Source organism: Oncorhynchus nerka, linkage group LG5 (assembly GCF_034236695.1).
Source record: "Oncorhynchus nerka isolate Pitt River linkage group LG5, Oner_Uvic_2.0, whole genome shotgun sequence".
Lineage (NCBI taxonomy): Eukaryota > Metazoa > Chordata > Actinopteri > Salmoniformes > Salmonidae > Oncorhynchus > Oncorhynchus nerka.
Window position 1 is genome coordinate 45,667,231 of NC_088400.1, and position 24,731 is coordinate 45,691,961.

The following is a 24,731-nucleotide window of genomic DNA, read 5'->3' on the forward strand; positions in this document are numbered from 1 at the left end:
ACATATCTCTTCAATGATGTATCATTCCTGGAAGTTTGCTTCTCCCTCTGTATCGCATGGTAAAATGAGTGCCACTGACAATTGCGCACCAATTTAGACAAAGGACAAATGTAGTCTCTTATGGCCAATCTTCCAATGATATGCCTACAAATACGTCACAATGCCTCAGACATCTTGGACAAATGGCAGAGAGCATAAGCTCGTTCACAGCACATTCACAGCCATATAAGGAGACGATAGTAAAACAGAGCTTCAAAAATTCAGCTCATTTCCTGTTTGAGGTTACATCTTGGTTTCGCCTGTAGCATCATTTCTGGGGCACTCACAGATAATATCTTTGCAGTTTTGAAAACGTCAGTGTTTTCTTTCCAAAGCTGCCAATTATATGCATAGTCGAGCATCTTTTCGTGACAAAATATTGCGCTTAAAACGGGCACGTTTTTTATCCAATAATGACATGGCGCCCCCATAGGTTGAAGAGGTTAACGACCGTTCCACAGGTGCGTGTTCATAAATTGTTTATGGTTCATTGAACAAGCATGGGAAACAGTGTTTACACCCTTTACAATGAAGATCTGTGAAGTTATTTGGATTTTTACGAATTATCTTTGAAAGACAGGGTCCTGAAAAAGGGGTGTTTCTTTTTTTGCTGAGTTTATTAGTGAGTGAAGACTCGATTAAATTGTGAATAGTCTGATGGGTGAACATTTGATCAATTGATAAGAGAACAGCTGTGCAGCCAGAAGCAATCATTTTTTTGCCACTTTCTCAAATCAATAGCCTATAGCCGCATCGTGCAGCCCATATATGTTTTGGTCTCTAAGACATTGAGGTTCGTATCATTCACAACTAAAGTTGCCAAATAACTCAATCTAGTGTACACTACCTTTTTCAAACGATCACTTTTACGCTCAACATAGGCGTTTCATATGCGCAGTCTCTCCGGAATGGGAAAAATATCCTTTCTGTTCTATTCAGCGAAGTTCAATCATATTCTTGTTACTATAAAATCATATAATATCAAATGTAATGGGACTTAGAAGTATATCTTGTCAGCTAAATGAACACATCTACAGCCTATGGCATGGAGAATAGCCATCCATGTAGGCCAACTAATATTCTGTTTTTTCTGAAATATTTTTTTTTCATTTCCTAATGTTTCTTTAGACCTGACTAAAATAAATAATGGATTTATTGTGACGTTAATTGCAGTCAATTACCGTGAGACTCGGCAGTCTTGTGTATGACAATAACCGGCTGAGAAAATGTCAAGATGCCACAGCTCTACGCTATATCACAATAAGTTCAAATTCCTAGAACATTGAGTGTGAAGTGACAGGCATGCACAAAATTGCTGTTGCGTTCTATCGGTACCATGGACGGTGCCCTACACACTAAAGCAAGGCCATTGAAAACCTGTAGGCCTATAGACTGGCTAAGGATGTCATTTTGCCATCCCATACCCTAGGTTTTTGCTGAAATTATGCCACTAAGATTTGGATAAAAAACAACCAGCTCGTTTTCTTACCTTTTCAAAACAGTTTCAGACTCCTTGATGCTCTGTGGGACTTCCTGGGTAATCGATCATAACGTTCTCCCTGAAATCTTCTTGTAAAATCCCCCTCAAATGCCAGCTGGATTTGTTGAGCTTTCCTCGGGTGTAGCATGCTTTTTCTGTCATGACTGAACACGTTTGTCAAAGTGAGAAATATATTCTCGCATGTAGCTGTGTACGCCCCAAAAGTCAATCCATGTGTCAGTGTGGTCAGAACAGTTGGCATAGTGGAAAAATGCCCAGAGTACCGTTGCAGGAGATCAAGTGAAGTCCATTCGTCCTCATTGGAGCCGGAGTGGGCAATTTCTGTCTACAAAAACTGCCGAGCGACCGTCAAATCTGTTTTGTTTCTTTAACCTGGGTTTAGAAAGTCATGGCACTCTGGGTCAAATGCTCACAGGGCCTGTTGTGTTCGCTGAATTGTTTTGACATTTCACCAATGTTTGCATCCAAGAACAAGCTAGCTAGCATTAGCAACATAGCATATGCGTCATATGAGTGTTACTATGTTTACATAGCTGTGTATGCTGGCAACGATTCTCTAATCTCTACTGCTGTTATGTTTTGCATTTGCTGCATCTGGGTGTTTGGTAAAGCTTTCCTGAGTCCCGACAATCTGTTTACCAGAGTTACAGCTGTTTCGATGTATTTGTTATGTTTATGTTGTGTCTGGCTCCGTGTTCGAACACATCTGTGTTTCTGTCTGACCATGCACTGTTCGGGCTGCCTTGGTGCTCCACAACAAGCCATTCCACCGCCTCATCCTGTGCCCCATGCGCTTATTTGACACGACACCTCTGGGCCGCATCCTCACCCTCTTCTCCCGTGACATGGACAAGGGTGAGGCACCCAATGATTTGCCTAGACTTCATACTCAGCGCATTGAGGTCCCCATACAACACAGACAATCTGACAATCTGACAGTTCTCTCTCCCTCTCTGTATCTCTTTCTGTATCTCTTTCTATCTCCCTTTCTCTCTCGATCTCTTTGTCTATCTCTCTCTCCCTCTCCATCCACAGTGGACGTCCGTCTGGCCATATATGTTGAGATGCTGCTCCAGAACTTGACCATGGTGCTTTTCTGCCTGGCCATGGTGTGCATCGTATTGCCCTGGTTTCTGCTCTTCCTCTTTCCCCTGGGAGCTTTCCTCCTCATTGTCAACCGTGTCTCCAGGTCAGGCTCCAACCAATCGATTTAGACGAGCGGGATTATATTGGCTGTGAGTGTGTGAGTGTGCATGCCTACGTGTGTTGATTAAAATAGAAGAAGTGTAGAGATGGATTAGGGTTCTGTAGGTATTTTGGGTAATATTCAAAATCAGTGGGAAGAAAACCATGTTTGATTCACAAGATATAAAAAGTGCAGCTTGTGTGGTTCACGTCTAGCCTACTACCCCGCAATGTGTGATGAAATAAATGCGAAGAAGTAAATGTGATGAAATGGCGTGCAAAGTCACAACTCAACGACTTCTCGAGATTTGATATTCAACATGACTCATCTGAATCGCATCAAACTGGTTACCTCATTTAAAAGCAAACCCAAAAAGCACCCTATTCCCTATATAGTGCACTACCTAGGAAACCTCAGAACAAGGACAAGTGTCATGTTGTTTCATGCTCTGTCCTATTCCTGCCTCCCTCCCTCCGCTTTATGAGAAAAAGGGATGATTCATTTATGGACAGATTTGTTATTCACAAGTGCAGCCAATCCTATCTATTGACCTAAAAGTAGAACTCCACCCCACCTTTGTCAATCAACCCCTCTCTCTTGCGTCGTAGTTGTGGTTGTGTGGGTGTGCAGCTCATAAAATCAAACAGAAATCAGAAATGATTCTAGCGGAGCCCAGAAATGTCACGAGCCCTGCCAGGAAATGGTTGTCCTGGGCAGAATTATACTCTGACTCCCTGTGTCCTCTCATCATATCATAGTCCACTAACCTGTCAGATAACTACACCGTCATTAGAGTTACAGTTGAAGTCGGAAGTTTACATGCACTTAGGTTGGAGTCATTCAAACTCGTTTTTCAACCCCTCCACAAATTTCTTGTTAACAAACTATAGTCTTGGCAAGTCGGTTAGGACATCTACTTTGTGCATGACATTAATCATTTTTCCAACAATTGTTTACAGACAGATTATTTCACTTATAATTCACTGTATCACAATTTCAGTGGGTCAGAAGTTTTTTTTTAAATCCAGAAAATGATGTTGTGGCTTTAGAATCTTCTTATAGGCTATTTGACATAATTTGAGTCTATTGAAGGTGTACCTGTAGATGTATTTCAAGGTCTAACTTCAAACTCAGTGCCTCTTTCCTTGACATGGGAAAATCAAAAGATATCAGCCAAGACCTCAGAAAAATAATTGTAGACCTCCACAAGTCTGGTTAATCCTTGGAAGCAATTTCCAAATGCCAAAGGTACCAGTACATATGTACAAACAATAATAAGTATAAACACCATCATACCGCTCAGGAAGGAGACGCGTTCTGTCTCCTAGAGATGATGGTGCGGAAAGTGCAAATCAATCCCAGGACACCAGCAAAGGACCTTGTGAAGATGCTGGAGGAAACAAGTACAAAAGTATCTATATCCACAGTAAAACGAGTCCTATATCGACATAACCTGAAAGGCCGATCAGCAAGGAAGAAGCCACTGCTCCAAAACTGCCATACAAAAGCAGTTTACAACTGCACATGAGGACAAAGATCATACTTTTTGGAGAAATGTCCTCTGGTCTGATGAAGCAAAAATATAATGACCATCATTATGTTTGGAGGAAAAAGGGGGGGCTTGCAAGTCGAAGAACACCATCTCAACCGTGAAGCACAGGGGTGGCAGCATCATGTTGCGGGGGTGCTTTGCTGCAGGAGGGACTGGTGCACTTCAGAAAATAGATGGCATCAAGAGGGGGAACATTATGTGGATATATAGAAGCAACATCTTAAGACATTAGTCAGGAAGTTAAAGCTTGGTCGCAAATGGGTCTTCCAAATGGACGATGACCCCAAGCATACTTCCAAAGTTGTGGCAAAATGGCTTAAGGACAACACAGTCAAGGTATTGGAGTGGCCATCACAAATTCCTGGCGTCAATCCTATAGAAAAGTTGTGGGCAGAACTGAAAAAGCGTATGCTAGGAAGGAGGCCTACAAACCTGACTCAGTTACACCAGCTCTGTCATAAGGAATGGGCCAAAATTTACCCAACTTATTGTGGGAAGCTTGTGGAAGGCTACCCAAATGTTTGACCCAAGTTAAACAATTTAAAGGGAATGCTACAAAATACTAATTGAGTGTATGTGAACTTCTGACCCAATGTGATGAAATTAATAAAAGCTGAAATAAATCTACTATTTCACATTCTTAAAATAAAGTGGTGATCCTAATTTACCTAAGACAGGGAATGTTTACTCGGATTAAAGGAATTGTGAAAAACTGAGTTTAAATTTATTTGGCTAAGGTGTATGTAAACTTCCGACTTCAACTGTATAACGCAGTGTTTCTCAATCCTCTCCTTGATCACCATCCCTAGATATTTCACAAGGCTGTTGTAGAAAAAAGGGTGTTTCGTTCTCAAACAACATTGTTGGCTGGGGGTCACAGAGACACAGAGTAGAGATTTGAGAAATGCTGAGTGAATGTACTTTTTTTACCATCCCTAAAGTGGTGCTCTGGTATGTTTATATGTAATAGACGTTCCACTTCCTGTTTGTCTGACTAGGGTTCTGATTTGTGAACTAAAGTGTCTAGAGAACATCAGCCAGTCACCTTTCACCTCGCACATCACCAGCACTCTCCAGGGGCTGTCCACCATTCACGCCTATAGCAGAGGGGATGACTTTTTGAACAGGTGAGTACAGAATTGGCAAGACAAAAGATTTATGTGCCTTTGAACGGGGTATGGTAGTAGGTGCCAGGCACACCGGTGTGTGTGTCAAGAACTCTGACGCTGCTGGGGTTTTCACAATCAACAGTTTCCTTTGTGTAATCAAAAATGTTTCCACCACCCGAAGAACATCCAGCCAACTTGAAACAACTGTAGGAAGAATTGGAGTCAACAAGGGTCATCATCCCTGTGGAACGCTTTGGACACTTTGTAGAGTCCATGCTCCGACGAATTAAAGCTGTTCTGAGGGCAACTCAATATAAGGAAGGTGTTCCTAATGTTTTGATACTCAGTGTATAGTGTTCATAAGAAGACACTTCCTTTATCTGTCATTAGTGGTAAACTAATATATAACATTGATAGTTAGACACTTAATGTATGTCTCACTAACAGTACACTAATATATAGCATTGCTAGGAAGACACTTCCTTTGTCTGTCACAGGACGTTTGTTCAAACACTGTTAAGATATTGGTTTTGACAGTTCATTTCCAATGAGCTTAGCCCACCAGAAGTCTACCAAGTGGCACAATTAATAATGAGTTAACGTCCCTAGGTAACATTTCCTGGAGTTTGAGTTAAGTAGCATTTCATTTCTGCTGAGCTAATGTGGGTACTGGGCAGCCTCTATCATACAAGTTGGTTAGGGAAGCCTGCCTCCCATTGAAACTGATGTGTGCCAGGCAGGCTTTACAGGTGAGGAGAGTAGAATCCTGGCTAGCACAGTACGTGTCCAGTTTACCAGCCCCTTAAAGGGATACTTCGGAATATTTACTCCTCCAGATCAGATGAACTCGTGGATAAAACATTTTTGAAGGAAGTTCCTCGCAATGACGCTAGTTAGCATTGGCTCGCGAAACTACCTCTAACTTCCTTCACACTAGACAGAGACATAAAAATGATCATTGCCAAAATCCCGAGGTATCCCTTTAATGCATGTGTCCTTGGTTCAACATGTTTGGCCTGGCCTCCCTCGATTCTCACCAAGTCCCTTGTTATTGGCCCTTTGACTCTCGCCAAGTCTGCTATTTGCCCGTTGACTCTGAATAAGTCTGTTATTGCTCTGTTCCACGAAGTCTGTTATTATTCTGTTGACTGTTACTAACCATTCTTAGTGGTTTGTCGCTGTGTATCTCAGGTACCAGGTTTTACTAGACACCAACCAGGCCTCCCACTACTTGTTTAGCTATGCTATGCCCTGGCTGGCTGTTCGACTGGACCTGATCAGCATTACTCTCGTCACCACCGTAGCCCTGCTCATCGTTTTCATGCACAATCACATCCCCCCAGCCTATGCAGGCTTGGCCATATGCTACGCCATGCAGGTACACACACACACAGACACACACACACGCATGGACGTACGCACATGCAAATGCACACACAATGTTAGGGTTTATCTTTACTATGGTTTAATTATTTTGACTTCCCCTTTAATGGAAAGGTTTGTATTAAGGCTTTTTGCTGTCTTATTTATCATTTCACTGTGGGATTACTACAGGCGTGGGAAGGAGCTCCCTCTTAGGGAACTATGAATTGAAATTGATTGAGCTGAATGGAGAAGTATAGCCTTATCAGCATGTCTGTCTATAGGGGTCGTAAAGGTTTATGGTTTGTGATGCTCCTTAATTCATAGGGTATCATTGCAAACTGGGATGAACACTAGTGTTGACGTGGGTCTAGGTTGATTGTAATAGGGTGTGCGGGTGTTAATCATTGACTTATCGCTTCTCTTGCTTTCTTCTCTATCTCCTTCTCTGTCTCTCTCCTCTTCAGCTGACTGGTCTTTTTCAGTTCACTGTGAGATTGCTGTCAGAGACTGAGACTCGCTTCACATCAGTGGAGAGGATCAATCATTATATAAAGGTAGGTAGGTAGGCCTAATGACACCAGGGAGTGCTGCCAACAGTCGGGGGAAGATTGTTGATTGGCTGAACCATGTGTGGCTGAATCGAAAGTACACCCATGAGTCTGACACAAACACACACCTATAGATTTAACGCAGCAGGACACAAGCACAGATGAAGCAACAACACACACACTTACACAGAGACAGCATACTCGCAAGTAGGCACACACACACGATACACATTCCTGCGTACGGTGCACCAACACAACATCCCAATAACACAATGACATCCCAGCAGGAAGCAGATATAGAACCCAGTGTGTGGCCCGTCAAACATCACAGGACCTGTTTCACACTACCCATCATAAGGTAAACTTTTTCTTATAGCGCCAACAAGCTTTTGGAGATCTATAAATACATTTTCTGTTAAAAAGGAGGTGGCTTCGCTTCTTGGGATTGGAGCTACAGAGATCAACACTCAAGCACCAGTGACTCGGCGAATAAAAAAGTGGTCAGATGAAGCAGATGCTAAACTACAGGGCTGTTTTGCTAGCACAGACTGAAATATGTTCCTGGATTCTTCCGATGGCATTGAGGAGTACACCACATCAGTCACATGGCTTCATTAATAAGTGCATCGATGACGTCGTCCCCACAGTGACTGTACATACATACCCCAACCAGAAGCCATGGATTACAGGCAACATCCGCACTGAGCTAAAGGGTAGTGCTGCCACTTTCAAGAAGCGGGACTCTAACCCGGAAGTTTATAAGAAGTTCCGCTATGCCCTCCGACGAACCATCAAACAGACAAAGCATCAATACAGGACCTACAGTGCCTTGCGAAAGTATTCGGCCCCCTTGAACTTTGCGACCTTTTGCCACATTTCAGGCTTCAAACATAAAGATATAAAACTGTATTTTTTTGTGAAGAATCAACAACAAGTGGGACACAATCATGAAGTGGAACGACATTTATTGGATATTTCAAACTTTTTTAACATATCAAAAACTGAAAAATTGGGCGTGCAAAATTATTCAGCCCCCTTAAGTTAATACTTTGTAGCGCCACCTTTTGCTGCGATTACAGCTGTAAGTCGCTTGGGGTATGTCTCTATCAGTTTTGCACATCGAGAGACTGAAATTCTTTCCCATTCCTCCTTGCAAAACAGCTCGAGCTCAGTGAGGTTGGATGGAGAGCATTTGTGAACAGCAGTTTTCAGTTCTTTCCACAGATTCTCGATTGGATTCAGGTCTGGACTTTGACTTGGCCATTCTAACACCTGGATATGTTTATTTTTGAACCATTCCATTGTAGATTTTGCTTTATGTTTTAGATCATTGTCTTGTTGGAAGACAAATCTCCGTCCCAGTCTCAGGTCTTTTGCAGACTCCATCAGGTTTTCTTCCAGAATGGTCCTGTATTTGGCTCCATCCATCTTCCCATTAATTTTAACCATCTTCCCTGTCCCTGCTGAAGAAAAGCAGGCCCAAACCATGATGCTGCCACCACCATGTTTGACAGTGGGGATGGTGTGTTCAGGGTGATGAGCTGTGTTGCTTTTACGCCAAACATAACGTTTTGCATTGTTGCCAAAAAGTTCGACCAGAGCACCTTCTTCCACATGTTTTGTGTGTCTCCCAGGTGGCTTGTGGCAAACTTTAAACGACACTTTTTATGGATATCTTTAAGAAATGGCTTTCTTCTTGCCACTCTTCCATAAAGGCCAGATTTGTGCAATATACGACTGATTGTTGTCCTATGGACAGAGTCTCCCACCTCAGCTGTAGATCTCTGCAGTTCATCCAGAGTGATCATGGGCCTCTTGGCTGCATCTCTGATCAGTCTTCTCCTTGTATGAGCTGAAAGTTTAGAGGGACGGCCAGGTCTTGGTAGATTTGCAGTGGTCTGATACTCCTTCCATTTCAATATTATCGCTTGCACAGTGTTCCTTGGGATGTTTAAAGCTTGGGAAATCTTTTTGTATCCAAATCCGGCTTTAAACTTCTTCACAACAGTATTTCGGACCTGCCTGGTGTGTTCCTTGTTCTTCATGATGCTCTCTGCGCTTTTAAAGGACCTCTGAGAGCTATCACAGTGCAGGTGCATTTATACGGAGACTTGATTACACACAGGTGGATTGTATTTATCATCATTAGTCATTTAGGTCAACATTGGATCATTCAGAGATCCTCACTGACATTCTGGAGAGAGTTTGCTGCACTGAAAGTAAAGGGGCTGAATAATTTTGCACGCCCAATTTTTCAGATTTTGATTTGTTAAAAAAGTTTGAAATATCCAATAAATGTCATTCCACTTCATGATTGTGTCCCACTTGTTGTTGATTCTTCACAAAAAAATACAGTTTTATATCTTTATGTTTGAAGCCTGAAATGTGGCAAAAGGTCGCAAAGTTCAAGGGGGCCGAATACTTTCGCAAGGCACTGTAGATTGAATCGTACTACACCGGCTCCGAAGATCGTAGGATGTGGCAGAGCTGGGAAAATATTAGACTACAAAGGGAAGCACAGCTACATTTCTTATATGCTCGCTTCCAGGCAAGCATATAGTGAAACATGCATGAGAACATCAGCTGTTCTGGACAACTGTGATCACGCTCTCCGTAGCCGATGTGAGTAAAACCTTTAAACAGGTTAACATTCAGGGACAGACAGATTACCAGAACGTGTACTCCACGCATGCGCTGACTAACTGACAAGTGTCTTCACTGATATTTTCAAACTGTCCCTGACTGAGTCTGTAATACCAACATGTTTCAAGCAGACCACCATAGTCCCTGTGCCCAAGAACACTAAGGTAAGCTGCCAAAATAACTACCGACCAGTACCACTCACGTCTGTATCCATGAAGTGCTTTGAAAGGCTGGTTATGGCTCACATCAACACCATTATCCCAGAAACCCTTGACCCACTCCAATTTACATACTGTCTCAACAGATCCACAGAAGATGCAATCTCTATTGCACTCCAGACTGCCCTTTCCCACCTCGACAAAAGGAACTCCTATGTGAGAATGCTATTTAATAGACTACAGCTCAGTGTTCAACAACATAATGCCCTGAAAGCTCATCACTAAGCTAAGGACCCTGGGACTAAACATCTCCCTCTGCAAATGGATCCTGGACTTCCTGACGGGCCACCCCCAGATGGTAAGGGTAGGTAACAACACATCCGCCACGCTGATCCTCAACACGGGGGCCCCTCAGTGGTGCATGCTCAGTCCCCTAATGTACTCCCTGATCGCTCATGACTGCATGGCCATGCATAACTCCAACACCATCATCAAGTTTGCCGATGATACAACAGTGGTATGTCTGATCACTGACAACAATCAGACAGCCTATAGGGAGGAGGCCAGAGACCTGGCCGTGTGGTGTCAGGACAAAAACCTCTCCCTCAACGTGATCAAGACAAAGGAGATGATTGTGGACAACAGGAAAAGGAGGACCGAGCACACCCCCATTCTCAACGACTGGGCTGTAGTGGAGCAGGTTGAGAGCTTCATGTTCCTTGGTGTCTACATCACCAACAAACTATCATGGTCCAAACACACTAAGACAGTTGTGAAGAAGGCATGACAAATCCAATTCCCCCTCAGGAGACTGACAAGATTTGGCCTGGGTTCTCAGCTCCTCAAAAGGTTCCACAGCTGCACCATCAAGAGCACTGACTGGTTGCATCACTACCTGGTATGGCAACTGCTCGGCCTCCGACCGCAAGGCACTACAGAGGGTAGTGTATACGTTCCAGTACATCACTGGGGCCAAGCTTCCTGCCATCCAGGACCTCTATACCAGGTGGTGTCAGAGGAAGGCCCTAAAAATTGTCAAAGACTCCAACCACTCTAGTCATAGACTGTTCTCTCTGCTACCGCACGCCAAGTGGTACTGGAGCGCCACGTCTAAGTCCAATAGGCTTTTTAACAGCTTCTACCCCTGAACAGCTAATCAAAGGGCTACCCAGACTCCTCTGGTATGCTGCTGCTACTCTCTATTTATGATCTATGCATAGTCACTTTAACTCTATCTACATGTACATATTACCTTGACTGACCAGCACATTGACTCTGTCCGTCTGCCCCCTACATATAGCCTCGCTATTGTTATTTTACTGCTGCTGTTTCATTATTTGTTACTTTTATTTTCCATTTTTTTACGGTACACTTGTTTTTCTTAACTTCTTAAAGCATAGTTGGTTAAGGGCTTGTAAGTAAGCATTTCACTGTAAGGTCTGTAATACCTGTTGTATTCGGCGCATGTGACAAATCAAATTTGATATTGGATTTTTTCAAATCTGTCAGAGCTTGGAGGGTGAGGCAACAAGACAGATCAGTGGGACATCCTCTCCTGCTCCCTGCTGGCCAGATAAGGGACACATCTCCTTCCAGGACGTGGAGATGTGTTACCAGGACAACCTGCCACTGGTACTCAAGAAGCTCTCCTTTAACATCCTGCCAGAGGAGACCATCGGCATTGTGGGTCGCACAGGCTCAGATACTCACCATCCTTTATTCCCGTGTATCATTTTACATCAGTACTGTTTCATTTTATAGTCCTATTTCCCTGCTGGTGTTTACCTGGTATTTACTAAGAAATAATGTAACAACGATGGTATCGAATTCATTGTATTGGTGTTTTTGTTTTTGAATGATTTTCATAGAAGCAAAGAAGTAATCCTTATCCAGTTGAATCACATCAAAATGTGAAGATTACAGTTATCATGTATCTGAACTAATCATAGGTATGCTGAGTAGTTCACTCACAACCCCGTTACTATCTGTCCATGGAAGGCCTCACTGGGCGTATCTCTCTTCAGACTGGTGGAGCTGACTGGGGGCTCCATCACCATCGACGGCATCAACATTGCCCAGATTGGATTGGACGACCTGAGAAGCAAGCTGTCAATCATTCCCCAGGAGCCCGTTCTCTTCATTGGCACCATCAGGTATGTATGAATGATTTACCGAAGTTTCCCCTAGGTACATATCTAGAATCAGCTTCCCCTCCCCCAATCCTAACCTTAACCATTAGTGGGAAAATGTACTGACTCCAGATCAGTGTCTGATTCTTTACACTTATTTTTTCTTACCAAATAGGTCCAATCTGAACCCATGGAATAAATACTCAGATGCCCAGATCTGGGATGCACTTGAGAAGACACGTATAAAGGGAGGTGGTAAGTAGGGATAGATGGTCAATGGAAACATAAATAGAGACCACAAATATAATGATAAATGTCTGTTTAAAAATTTCAAGTAGTCATTTTTTAAAATTATTTTATTTTATTATTTATTACAAAAAACACAAGGAAGGGGTAACATTAAAGTGTTAGAACATGAAGGACAAACAATACAGCATCAACACACTATCAAACATGTATCAGTCTTTCTGCAACAGAGCCATACTTATGTGTGAGGGTGATATAAAATATATGTCATAGTTTCCTTGATCATGGTCACAACCTTGTGAAACCCAAACCCTCCAAGATGTATGTGTGTGTTCTTGTATGTGTTTATTTGAGAGTGTGTGTATATATATGTGTATATATATGCATGTGTACAAACACCTGCGCTTTGGTCTCATTCCAACGACGATCGTTACACCTCAGCTTCCCTCAGCCCATCCCATCTATCTCTGCTGGCCACCCACTTCGTGTTTCTACGCAACACATATCTTTCAACTATGCTATGATGTTTAATGTACAATTTCAATCTATCTAATTGAATAGAATCTATAGATTGCGTGTTGAAGAAAAATACTTTTACTAAGAATATTAGTATATTAGTAATTGACTGACTCGGTCTCTCCAGATCTCCTAACAGTACTATATCTAGGGTCAATTTTAGATCAATACTATGCATTTTCAGCTATTCCTGAACCTGAAACCAGAGGCAGGCTACCTTAGGGCAATACCAAAATAAATGGTCTATTGATTCTGTATCCTCACAACAAAATCTGCAGAGCTTTGATGATTTTATGCCCCAAATATTCAACATTTTGTTGGTGGCGAGAATTGTATATAATAATTTTAGCTGAAAAGCACGAAGTCTTGAATCGTGCGTTGTTTTATATATCAACTCATACACCATGCACCATGGAATCGGTACATCTCAATATTTTTCAATCTGTATGGCACCGTTGTCAACATCCTGGTCCTCAAATGAAAGGGTATACTGGTATACTTTCCTATTTATGCTATTTTTATTCCTCCACCAGTTTTGATCCTTTACATTGGGCAGACAGACCAGTTCCCTACCTCCTCCCACTGCCACCTGCCTCCTCCATTTTTGGGGCAATGTTGTAATCAATTGGTTGTACTCGTGGATTGAGCAGACCTTCCCGTACAATTCTGATAACTCCATGAAGGACATAACTCTACCATTACAATTTATAATATAATTTAAAAACAAAATACCCTTTTCAAAAATCTTTCCCATAAATACAGGTATTTTATCCACCAGCACATTTGAGTTCAGCCATAATATTTGTTCTATCTTTTCAGGGGGATGAAATTGAAATTATAGCCAGCTCTGCAATGCTTGTTTGAAAAAGACAGATACTTTGAAAAAAGTATCATTTTCAATTAATCGAAAATGAAACATGGTAATCTGCACAAAGGCAAAAAGGCCATTTTTAAACAATGAATGAGCTTTTCTTATTAATCTAGTAGTCTTTATGTTGGCATCATAGTATGTATGCATTGCCTTATACATCTTCAGATAAAGTGTTATTACTGCTGAGAGGAATTGATAACAAATCCTAGACCTGTTTAAGATTAAAAATCCCCTCTAGAGTTGTTTGAACAGTTGAAAAACGATATCTGTGGCTTGTGTTTTGACTTAATTTTGTCTACCATCATATTCAGATCAGCCAACTGCCCCTTTCCCTCCAGTCTGAGGTGACAGAGAACGGAGAGAGACAACTACGGTGTGTGGCAAGAGCACTGCTTAGACACAGCAAGGTAAACGCACGCACACACACCAGTGTCACGTCTCTTTCTCTCCACACACAGACACACAGTACAACAGATGAGGGCAGTTAGATGTATTTTATTTTATGTTACCACATAGGAAAGCTTGTGTGCATCACATCCTACTTTTTGAGGTTGTCACATAAGAACATTGAGAATGTAAGGCAGCAACTTCCCAAAGGCGTAACATTGCCACCACATGGCTTCTATTGTTATTTCACTTTGATTCTGTAGAATGCAGTTGGAAATACAAACAACTGAGGATGACAAAATATGTTGCATTTAGGGACTAGTCTTACATTAGTTATAACACTCCTTAATTAAGATTATAATATTTATGTCCATATTCAAATAACCAACACTGTTTTTCCATTCTTTCCAATATTACTACTTCCTTATTCTACCAACCTTAGAGATTGAACCATTCTCTGCAAAGTGTGCTTAAATGTGACATGTGTTGGGGGTTGCCAGATCTTGCTGTTGGACGAGGCGACGGCAGCCATTGACACAGAGACAGACCGGCTGATTGAGGACACCATCCATGAGTCGTTCAGCAGCTGCACCACGCTAATCATCACCCATCGCCTCAATACTGTGATGAACTGTAACAGGATCATGGTGTTGGACCAGGGACAGGTGGGTCTTCTGCACCATAGAAATATACAATGTGTCTCAAATAGCACCCTATTCCCTATGTAGTGCACTACTTTTGACCAGGGACTATAGGGTTCTGGTCAAAAGTAGCTCAAATCTATTGAATCATATGAAAGGTGGGCTAATATACTAAACAAAATATTTGATATACTATATTATACTTAAGGGCACATTTATGTTGTGAGTCAAAAGACTTTGTTGGTCATAAAATACTTTATTTATTTTCTCAATTCCACAACAGATGTTGGAATTCGACACCCCTGCTGCTCTGCTGGCAGACGTCAACTCCAGATTCCGGGCCATGTTTGAGGCATTTGACGGCAAGCTCAGTAACACAGTCGAATAGGTACAAAGGAGCTCTTATAAAACAGGCAATGCAGCAGAGGACCTCACTTGCACAAACTTTGAAGATGAACATCTCAATCTTTCCATGAAGCGAGGAATATGTTATTTTAAAGGGCAATTAGTAGAGGTTCTTACAATTACTGCTAAATCTAGAGAAGTCTGTCGAAATCAAAAACAAATGATGGCTTCATGACAATGATGACAATGTTCCAAAAGATGCATCAAATATGTGGATCTAAGGAAAGTTGGGAGTGTCATACCTGCTGACTTTTGCTGATGTGTGGAAAGAGAGAATTTCTCTGAGGCCAAAAAAGCAAGTGCAAACAAAGGGGAACATATCCATGACACTACAGTGGCACTTTAAATTCCATGATAATGTTGATCTACAGGGCTATCAATGAGACTCAGAAGAGAACATTCTATATGTGTTTTACTGATATAATTAGAAGGAAACCTACAGGTAAGTGCCAAAATAAAGGAAACACTTACTTTAAGTGTCTAGGGCCACCACAAGCCGCCCTAGACACTGTGTAGGCCAGTTACACAAAAGAATTGAATGTAATCCATTCAAAATTCAGGCTATAACACAGCAAAATGTGGAAAAAGTCAAGGGGTGTGAATAATTTCTGAAGGCACTATACAAGCTAACTGCTGCTACCAGACCTTTTTATTATGATTGCTAGATAATGCAAAATTTAACATTTTCCCCCGAATCTCCCCAAAATACGTGTAAATATTTCACTATAAATTGTGCCTTCCTTTATTATACATATGCTAAAATGTTTCTTCTATTCTACATTTACATTGTTCGGATTTTGATATTTTATTATTTCTTGTTTTTTGTTGCATTGTTGAAGGAACCTGAAAGTAAGCATTTAGTTGGATGGTGTATACCAGGGATAGGCAACTCCACTCCTCGGGGGCCTGATTGGTGTCACACTTTTGCCCCAGCCCCAGCTAACACACCTTACACCAATAATACACTAATCATGATCTTCAGTTTTGAACGAAATTCATTTCAATCAGCTGTGTTTGCTGCGGATGGGGGGAAAAGTGACACCACTCTGACCCCCGAGGACTGGAGTTTCCCATCCCTGGTGTACAATGCCTTTGGAAACTATTCAGACCCCTTGACCTTTCCCACATTTTGATACATTAGACTTATTCTAAAATTGATTAAATAAAACAATGTCCTCAGAAATCTACACACATTACCCTATAATGACAAAGCAAAAACAGACATTTACATTTACATTTAAGTCATTTAGCAGACGCTCTTATCCAGAGCGACTTACAAATTGAAATACCTTATTTAAATAAGAATTCAGACCCTTTGGTATGAGACTTGAAATTGAGCTCAGGTGCATCCTGTTTCCATTGGTCATCCTTGAGATGTTTATACAACATAATTGGAGTCCACCTGTGGTCAATTAAATTGATTGGACATGATTTGGAAAGGCACACACCCGTCTATGTAATGTCCCACAGTTGACAGTGCATGTCAGAGCAAAAACCAAGCCATGAGGTCGAAGGAATTGTCCGTAGAGCGCCGAGACAGGATTGTGTCGAGGCACAGATCTGGGGCATTGAAGGTCCCCAAGAACACAGTAGCCTCCATAATTCTTAAATGGAAGACATTTAGAACCACCAACACTTCCTGGGGCTGGCTGCCTGGCCAAACTGAGCAATCAGGGGAGAAGGGCTTTGGTCACTCTGACAGAGCTCTAGAGTTCCTCTGTGGAGATGGGAGAACCTTCCAGATGGACAACCATCTCTGCAGCACTCCACCAATCAGGCCTTTATGGTAGAGTAGCCAGACGTAAGCCAGTAAAAGGCACAACAGCCCGTTTGGATTTTGCCAAAAGGCACCCTAAGGACTCTGACCACGGGAAAACAAGATTCTCTGGTCTGATGAAACCAAGATTGAACTCTTTGGCCTGAATGCCAAGCGTCACATCTGGAGGAAACCTGGCACTATCCCTATGGTGAAGCATGGTGGTGGCAGCATCATGCTGTGGGGGTGTTTTTCAGCGGCAGGGACTGGGAGACTACTCCTGATCGAGACAAAGTATAGAGAGATCCTTGATGAAAACCTGCTCCAGAGCAAAGGCCCAACGGCCCTAAGCAGAGAGCCAAGATAACGCAGGAGGGGGTTCAGGACTCTAAATGTATACCCAAGAAGACTCAAGGCTGTAATTGCTGCCAAAGGGGATTCAACAAATTACTGAGTAGATGGTCTGAATACTTATGTAAATATATGTTTTTCATTTTTAATAAATTAGCAAACATTTATAAAACCTGTTTTTGCTTTGTCATAATGGGGTATTGTGTGTAGATTGAGGTAAACATTTATTTTAAATCAATTTTAGAATAAGGCTATAATCTAATAAAATGTGGAAAAAGTCAAGGGGTCTGAATACTTTCCCGAAGGCACTGTATACCAGCGCTGTGTTCGAATACTCATGTTAACCGCACTAACCATACTATTTGTTACGTGAATTGAGTATATACAGTCGTGGCCGAAGGTTTTGAGAATGACACAAATATACATTTTCAAAGTCTGCTGCCTCAGTGTCTTTATATATTTTTGTCAGATGGAATACTGAAGTATAATTACAAGCATTTCATAAGTGTCAAAGGCTTTTATTGACAATTACATGAAGTTGATGCAAAGAGTCAATATTTTCAGTGTTGACCCTTCTTTTTCAAGACCTCTGCAATTTGTCCTGGCACGCTGTCAATTAACTTCTGGGCCACATCCTCGCTGATGGCAACCCATTCTTGCATAATCAATGCTTGGAGTTTGTCAGAATATGTGGGATTTTGTTTGTCCACCTGCCTCTTGAGGATTGACCACAAGCTCTCAATGGGATTAAGGTCTGGGGAGTTTCCTGGCCATTGACCCAAAATATTGATGTTTTGTTCCCCGAGCCACTTAGTTATCACTTTTGCCTTATGGCAAGGTGCTCCATCATGCTGGAAAAGGCATTGATTGTCACCAAACTGTTCCTGGATGGTTTGGAGAAGTTTCTCTTGGAGGATGTGTTGGTACCATTCTTTATTCATGGCTGTGTTCTTAGGCAAAATGGTGAGTGAGCCCACTCCCTTGGCTGAGAAGCAACCCCACATATGAATGGTCTCAGGATGCTTTACTGTTGGCATGACACAGGACTGATGGTAGCGCTCACCTTGTCTTCTCCGGACAAGCTTTTTTTCCGGATGTCCCAAACAATCGGAAAGGGAATTCATCAGAGAAAATGACTTTACCCCAGTCCTCAGCCGTCCAATCCCTGTACCCTTTGCAGAATATCAGTCTGTCCCTGATGTTTTTCCTGGAGAGAAGTGGCTTCTTTGCTGCCCTTCTTGACACCAGGCCATCCTCCATAAGTCTACACCTCACTGTGCGTGCAGGTGCACTCACACCTGCCTGCTGCCATTCCTGAGCAAGCTCTGTACTGGTGGTGCCCCGATCCCGCACCTGAATCAACTTTAGGAGACAGTCCTGGCGCTTGCTGGACTTTCTTGGGCGCCCTGAAGCCTTCTTCACAACAATTGAACCGCTCGCCTTGAAGTTCTTGATGATCCGATAAATGGTTGCTTTAGGTGCAATCTTACTGGCAGCAATATCCTTGCCTGTGAAGCCCTTTTTGTGCAAAGCAATGATGACGGCACGTGTTTCCTTGCAGGTAACCATGATTGACAGAGGAAGAACAATGATTCCAAGCACCACCCTCCTTTTGAAGCTTCCAGTCTGTTATTCAAACTCAATCAGCATGACAGAGTGATCTCCAGCCTTGTCCTCGTCAACACTCACACCTGTGTTAACGAGAGAATCACTGACATGATGTCAGCTGGTCCTTTTGTGGCAGAGCTTAAATGCAGTGGAAATGTTTTTGGGGGATTCAGTTCATTTGCATGGCAAAGAGGAACTTTGCAATTAATTGCAATTCATCAAATCACTCTTCATAACATTCTGGAGTATATGCAAATTGCCATCATACAAACTGAGGCAGCAGACTTTGTGAAAATTAGTATTTGTGTCATTCTCAAAACTTTTGGCCACGACTGTAGTATGCTTATTGGTCATAGTATGGCTATAGTTATTATGCCTAAGTTCCTGGATGTCTCAATGGACATTCGGGTGCTTTCGTAAATTCAGAGCACAGAAAAATGAGTGCTCAACACCCGTTGAATATGGCCGGTGTCAGCAAAAAAAGCATAATTAAATTGTTGCCAGCAGCAGAGTTAGTCACCAACGCTCTGGATAACATGAAAACTGCATAACCCGCTCTTCTAGGGCGAGGAAAATGGTCATTTGTCTCATTTGTGTCTGGAAGTAGCTAGCAAGCTAGCTAGCAAGTTAGCTTGGGTGCTTGAATGCCGTTGTAAGGTCAGAACGCTCAAGTCAACCCTACTCCTCTGCACGAGCTTTCATTGTACGCTCCGAGAGCGAAATGCTCTGAATTCCCAAATGGACAATCTGACAACGCTCTGAATTTACGAGTGCACTCTGGCACTCCATATTGGATTTAAGAACACACCCGAAGTCATAAAATGTCTAACTAGTAATTTGTTATGCTAATTAGCTAGCATAGCAACAGCATCAACTTCTGGTAGACAGGTGAAGAGCAAGTACGCTCATATCTGAAAGGATACTGTGCCGTTTACGGTATACTAAAATTAACTAATAGTATGTAGTATATACTCATTATGTAGTATACAGTACGTTAGTATACATACGACTAATACAACTTGAAACTTTAACTTGAAACACACACGCACACACTTTTAAACCCGCTATGCACATTTGAGACCCCTCTTTCAAAGTCAGTAGCTATGTTTCCATTAACTTGTCCAGTGATATATATTTTTTCTTTGGTCGACTTTTAGAAAGTTTGCATTGAAAATAGATGCAACGATTGTCTGCTAGGGTGCCTAGCCATTTAACTATCTTGTTGATTTACAAACAGCTGGGCATGATGATGTCACACCCAAAAAAAAAAATGTTCCTGCAAAAACCTACAGTGTGGAATAAAAATGTAGTGGTTGAAGTATTTTCATTACCCATTTAGGCAAATTGTGCATTAATAAATAAAGTTCGACTGAAGAAAAATTCACCTCTGTCGAACGGATAAAAATGTTGATCTTCAGAAAATGTCTCCTATGTCTGCCGTTTCCATTACACATTTTATTTATTTTGCGACATTGCTTTTGTCAATGGAAACTTGCCTACTGATATTTTTCCTTCTAGCCATGGTAGCTAAAATAATGGACAACTGGGCATTTTTATACATGACCCTAAGAATGATAGGATGTTAATTGCTTAATTAACTCAGGAACCACACCTGTGTGGAAGCACCTGCGTTCAATATACTTTGTATCCTTATTTACTCAAGGGTTTCCTTTATTTTTCAGTTAGATGTATATCACTTGCAGGGATGCAACTTTTGGTTTTAGAAGTGGGGGGGACAATATACATGTTTTGATCCAGTCGGATAAACACTCCAAACCTCCTAACAGACCGATCGAAAACTGGAGGGGATAAAAATGCAACTCCAGAATGTGGGACATGCCCCCCATGCCCCCTCCGTCCGTCGGTCCCCAGTGAAAGTTGCGCCCCTGATCACATGAAAAAACCACAATGCTGGTTGGCGAAATTTACATGTTTTTAACGATATATTTAGTCAAAATTACATGACTCAGTCAAATCACTGGACAACTGATACCAAAGCAACCATTCCACATAAGCACTGTCAGGAATATATTCTCAGATTTATGTGTTGAGTAATAATAATAAATGTGTCAATACTAAATCAGAATTTATTATATTGTAATCATTTTGGTGAATCCTAACAGATGCAGTGTATATATGTGCCTCTACAGTTATCAGTCATTGTGTAGTGTAGTGATGTTGTAGCTTATGCCTTTTATGGCACAAGATTAGCATTTTTGTTGCGTTAACCTTCTGTTTAGGGTATTCTATCCTTATGCTGGTATGTTGAAACTGTATCTGCATATAGTCTCTTGTATTGTTGCAGGAATGTAGTATATCAATGTGTAATCATTCTATTGTGTATTGGAATAAAGCACAGTTATATTCATGAGTATGCAGAACAGCAGTTGTGGAATAAATAATGAAAGGTATTGTTTTAGTTCTAAACAACCACAAACCATGACTGCAACTGTTTTTGGACAAAGTTTAGGATTCTAAACATCTAGATGCCTTAAAAACGAACAATTTTAATATACTGAGCAAACATGGTGTGCAATAAGCAATATGTTGCTAGATAAATTGTAAAGATTGCCTTGAAATATTGTATATTCTGAAATGTTTTATGATTTTTATACATGAAATATTGTCCTTGCATTCATTGTTCTCGGATATGGTGCTTCCCTGGCTTGCGTGGTGCTCTGATAATGAATTACCCATCATCAGGAAAAATTGGAGACATTGCCTGCCCTAGGACAATTTATTTCGGTACTGTTTACCACGCTTGCCAAATATCAGAAATCAAACTGATCATGCAATATAATATGTTTATGATGTATTTTGGACCATTTTCAATGATGTTGACTACTTTTAAAACGTATTCTTCTACAGAACCACTGAACCGATCAGCACCAAATGTTGTGTTTTCCAAGACTCAAACAATATGGCCGTGATGATTCTTCCCGTCCAACAGCGCCACCATGCAGCCAAACTGAACCATACTTTACAGGTTAGTTAGACTCCTATATAATTGATTTTATTTTGAGTAACAGACATATACAACAAAATGTACAATGTGGAACCCGAGGTCCACATTGTATTATTGAAAGTATTAATTAAAACGCTTGTTTCCAAAGTGGTCCTCGATGGTAAAAACAATAACACTAATAATGATTAAAAGGCAAGACAAAATTACAAAAAAACATAAATACATTCATTTATATTGACATCCTAAAAAGTGGCACTATTCACTGCACTTCTCCCTAACCTTAAAAATCAACCCTATTCATTTCACATTAAAACAATCTGTTAATTGCACATCATACCTTCACATAAATACACCTGCCCAGCAGTAGGGGGCACAAGGGGCAGTGGAGTGGTTTCTCTTACTGAGACAAACTTGTCCAAATGGAAACCTTTAACTGCTTTTTAAATCTAATTTAACTTTTTCTTTGCTTGCTCTCCAAGGGAAGGCTATTCCATAGACAACTGCCTCTATGGAAAAACATGCTCCTCGCAGTACTGTTTACTCTTGGCATTTTACAAGACATAACACTAGCTCTGGTATTGTGACTGTGTTGGTTATAGACCATATCAATGTGTTTTTGTCATGTAACCTGGGGCACAATAATTTAAGATGTCAAGTTTAAGTTGGTCCACTCTGAACTCCAAAGGCAACGAGCCCACCGGGAACTCCTGATAACATTATTTTGCATGACCTGCATTATCTTTTTCAGCTTTTATGATAGCCCACTATACCAAGCAGAGCAGGCATAATCAAAATTACACTAAATTAAGGTTGAGACGAGCAGTTTCTTAACTTTAATGTTCAAATATCTAGTGTTGCGATATAAACATGTCAATTTGTTCACCATTTTAGAAAGAATTTTAGCAGCAATCGGGTCTCCAGGGAAACACCAAGATAAGATACACTTGTTTTAGATTCAATCTCCTTGTTTGCACAGGTTACCGTTATTTTGTCAGCCCTAAGCAATCTAAGTTTTGTTCCAAACAAAATTGATAAAGTTTTTCCCAAATGTAGTGACAATTTGTTGTCAGACAACCAATCTCTAACAAAATGAAATTACTTCCTCAGGGTCTCATCTATGTAAACTATATCCTTCCCTGATACCAGTATGGCTGAATCATCAGCAGAATCATTTGCAAATAAATTCATTAAAAATCCTACAATGTGATTTTCTGGATTTTTTTTCTTCTCATTTTGTCTGTCATAGTGAAGTGTACCTATGATGAAAATTACAGGCTTTATCTTTTTAAGTGGGAGAACTTGCACAATTGGTGGCTGACTAAATACTTTTTTGCCCCACTGTACACTTTGGTTGGAGATTAAAACTAGTGCATCATGTTTCTATTCATCATCCTTGACTTGTTTTTACAACTTGATTGGAGTCCACCTGTGGTCAATTAAATTGATTGGACATGATTTGGAAAGGCACACACCTTTCTATATAAGGTCCAACAGTTGACAATGCATGTCAGATCAAAAACCAAGCCATGAGGTCGAATGAATTGTCCACAGAGCTCTGAGACAGGATTGTGTCGAGGCACATATTTGGGGAAGGGTATACCAAAACATTTCTGCAGAATTCACAGTGGCCTCCATCATTCTTAAATGGAAGAAGTTTAAAACCACCAATACTCTTCCTAGCAATCAGGGGAGAAGGGCCTTGGTCAGGGAGGTCACCAAGGGCCCGATGGTCACTCTGACAGAGCTCCAGAGTTACTCTGTGGACATGGGAGAACCTTCCAGGGGGACAACCATCTCTGCAGCATTCCACCAATCAGGCCTTTATGGTAGAGTGGCCGGATGGAAGCCACTACTCAGTAAAAGGCACATGAAAGCCCGCTTGGAGTTTGCCAAATGGCACCTAAAGGACTCTCAGACCATGAGAAACAAGATTCTCTGGTCTGATGAAACCAACATGAACTCTTTGGCCAGAATGCAAACCTCATGTCTTGAGGAAACATGGCACCATCCCACCGGTGAAACATGGTATTGGCAGCATCATGCTGTGGGAATGTTTTTAATGCATTTGTAAACATTCCTAAAAAACAGTTTTTGCTTTGTTATTAAGGGGTATTGTGTGTAGATTGAGGGGGGGAAAAGCAATTATAAATTTTAGAATAAGGCTGTAATTTAACAAAATGTGGGAAAAGTCAAGGGGTCTGAATACTTTGTCCTGAATGCCGAGCGTCACGTCTGGAGGAAACCTTGCACCATCCCTACGGTGAAGCATGGTGTTGGCAGCATCATGCTGTGGGGATATTTTTCAACGGCAGGGACTGGGAGACTAGTCAGAATCGAGGGAAAGATGAACTGAGCAAACTGCAGAGAGAGCCTTGATGAAAACCTGCTCAAGACCTCAGACTGGGGTGAAGGTTCACCTTCCAACAGGCCAACGACCCTAAGCACATAGCCAAAACAATGCAGGAATGGTTTCGGGACAAGTCTCTGAATGTCCTTGAGTGGCCCAGCCAGAGCCCGGACTTAAACCTGCTCTGGAGAGACCTGAAAATAGCTGTGCAGCGACACTCCCCATCCAACCTGACAGAGTTTGAGAGCATCTGCAGAGGAGAATGGGAGAAACCCCCCAAATACAGGTGTACCAAGTTTGTAGTGTCATACCCAAGAAGACTCAAGGCAGTAATCGCTGCCAAAGGTGCTTTAACAAAGTACTGAGTAAAGGGTCTGAATACTTATGTAAATGTGATATTTCCGTTTT

The 24,731-nt window shown here is 41.5% G+C and overlaps 1 pseudogene; it reads left to right on the top strand.

Moving 5' to 3' along the window:
• The window catches only part of LOC115129169 (ATP-binding cassette sub-family C member 5-like), a 42,866-nt pseudogene extending 21,484 nt beyond the window's left edge, over positions 1 to 21,382 (top strand).
• Positions 21,383 to 24,731: the final 3,349 nt, after the last annotated feature.